General features: G+C 40.3%; 1 pseudogene; it reads right to left on the bottom strand.

The window, feature by feature from the left end:
- Nucleotides 1–1,559: 1,559 nt before the first annotated feature.
- On the bottom strand, nucleotides 1,560–2,397 carry LOC149186108 (S-adenosylmethionine synthase 2 pseudogene; annotated as a pseudogene).
- Between the last annotated feature and the right edge of the window lie 374 nt (nucleotides 2,398–2,771).

The following is a 2,771-nucleotide window of genomic DNA, read 5'->3' as shown; positions in this document are numbered from 1 at the left end:
AAAGGATTAAAAATATTTTTGACCACAATACCAAAGAAGACAACTTCAACATGGGTGATGTGGTTTTTTATTGGGATGCACAGAATGAAGAGAAGGGAAAACATGGTAAATTTGAAAACCTATGGAAGGGACCCTACAAAATCTCATCCTTCATGGGGAAGAATTCTTATGTGTTGGAAGAGATGGATGACCAAAGTTATTTGGGAGGAGAAATCAATGGTAGGCTTCTCAAGCACTACTACATCTGAAAAGTTCTGGAAATTTTCATGATCATTGTATATATCAGTTTACATTTCATGTCATAGTTTGTAGTGGCTATTTAGGAGTTTGAAGCCTAAGGAGAAGGCCATAAGACTTCTTGATGAGCTGTTGGTTTAAATTTTTTGTCCGCTTTGTTTATGTTTTTTAAAAGTCAGTTAGTCAGTTTTCAGATTCAATTTAGGTTTTGCATTTTGACTCCATGCCCAATGAATAAGGCCACTAGGTCTGCGGTATTCTTGACACCTCTTATGGAGTTGTCATCCCCAGCTAGAGCCAATGTTAGTGTCAGTCAGTTTTTCCTTCCACCAGTGATCAAAAGTTCTCTTTCATAATGTCCATCACTATGAGGGCCAAAGGACTCAAGGATCCATGAGTGGGAGTGAAAATTGAAAAGAAAGTGTAGTGGTTGAGAGATTTGAGCAACCACTATTTTCATGGTTGTCGACAATAAATCCACCCTACGTTGTATGTCACCTTTGCCATACGTTGGTAGACAAGAGGAAGAGGAAGTCCTAGCCACCCGTTGTTTCGAAGTGACGTGGTTGAGAGAGTCGAGCCATTTGTTATGTTTCAAAGGGAAGAATCACTGGAGTCAAAATCCATGGGTTTGAAGGCCTTCTAAAATACAACAATAGAATGAATTTTACAAAGGAATCTATGTCCCACTTCACTCTTACATGTGGTTTCTTGCTTACCACAAATCGACACTGCAAATACAAAGTGGTTTTTAGATTACCACGAATTATATGGAGATACACATGCCTTACAAGGCTTACAACATAGCTCCAACTTTTGGAGTTATCAGGTACATATTTTACAAAGACCACTACAAAACATCCTACACTTGCTTACTAATAAAATGTGTGACTTATAATACATCATGCGAGTGAGTCTCTTCCACAAACTCACACTAACTCACACAAACTTTCACCTAGTTGTCCATCATCCCAAATTTTCACTTGCTTTAAACAAAACCAATATTTGTTGCACTTCAACCTTGACCACTAAGGACCTTTGGTCTCTTCTTTCTATTTCTCGTTTAATTGTCTTGGATTCGCCTATATGATTTGTTAGAGTAGCTAATTCTAACAAAACCATTCCATTGAGTTAGCGAGGCTCAATGCTTATAATTCCAAGCTATTTATAAATACCACATTAATTTGTTTCTCATTGGTGTTTCTTTTTTAGTCTACAATTCTAACAAATTACACTTTTACATTTTTTACATTGAGTTGATCATGCTCAATGTGTTTACCTTCCCAAACTCCAATTCTATCTAGTTGACCTGGTAGAAGAGGTCACCTGAGCAAGACATTGTCTAGATCAGAGACTTTGATATCAACGACAAATTGCCCCCATGACCTTTTCATCATGCCTAAGAAATGTGTTTCCTTCACAATCGACGAAGGCTCTTGCTCACAGGCTCCTATTTCCCGCTTCATTTCTAGTGGATTCTTCTTCCCTATAGATAGCTGGCCTCTTCCACAAACATCCTGTGAATATCCAGTGCCAGCAGCGGCTATCAACAGAATCGTGAAAAAAAAGGGCTCGTAGTGTTTCTTCCCAATGTTATGTATCGCTTCAACCTTGGGATCTCTAAGGATGTATTCTACCATAATCACCAACATTGTCACATGCTCCTTCAAATATGTAGCAATATGGTCATTGATCACTGTCTCATCGTGCTGAGTGGAGATGAGAACTGTGTGAACGCGCTCAGGAACCATGGCACCCCCTTCATTTCGGTACTCAATAGTCACTTGGGTTTTCCCATCAGGCCTCAACCAGGGACAGGTTCCATTCTTTCTGACCTCGGTGAGCTTCGCTCCCAGCTTGGTAGCCAGCACATGGGTCAGGGGCATCAACTCAGGGGTCTCATCAGTTGCATATCCAAACATGTGACCCTGGTCACCAGCTCCAATCTCCTCAGGCCTCTTGGTAAAGTGTCCATGAACTCCCTGGGCAATGTCAGGGCTCTGCTGTTCAATATTAACCAGCACTTTGCAGTGATCAGCATCAAGACCCACATCGTCAAAAATGAAACCAATCTCCCTGCAGGTCTTGCGAACAATTTTCTCATAGTCGACATCGGCCTTGGTGGTGATTTCACCAAAAACCATGACCATGTTCGTTTTAGTGCAAGTCTCACATGCTACCTTACTATTGGGGTTTTGGGCGAGGCATGCATCCAACACTACATTAGAAAACTTGGTAACAAATTTTTCATTTTAGTCTTCTTTCTTGAGAGTCCATGCTTGTTCAATCCTAGGCGAGGCTTCATCTTTACTTTCCTTGACATGAGGTAGTGATAGATTTTCACCTCCCTTTTTAGTTTTCTTCCCCAAAGATGGAATGCTTGAACTCTTTTCCTCCTCGATCTTGATTGTAGGTTAGTAATTGATAGTACTTTAGAATCTACCAGGTTGGTAGGAGCATTTTACCTGTCACTACTTCTAATGTCAAACAACTAAACGTCAGTCATGTTGTCTTCAACATTCATGAGATCACGA

This window comes from Pinus tabuliformis, chromosome 3_1 (genome assembly GCF_031772625.1).
Source record: "Pinus tabuliformis cultivar Carrire ecotype Pingquan chromosome 3_1, CPIR1, whole genome shotgun sequence".
NCBI lineage: Eukaryota > Viridiplantae > Streptophyta > Pinopsida > Pinales > Pinaceae > Pinus > Pinus tabuliformis.
The sequence above is the reverse complement of the archived record's forward strand: the minus strand, read 5'-3'. Positions and strand labels throughout refer to the sequence as shown.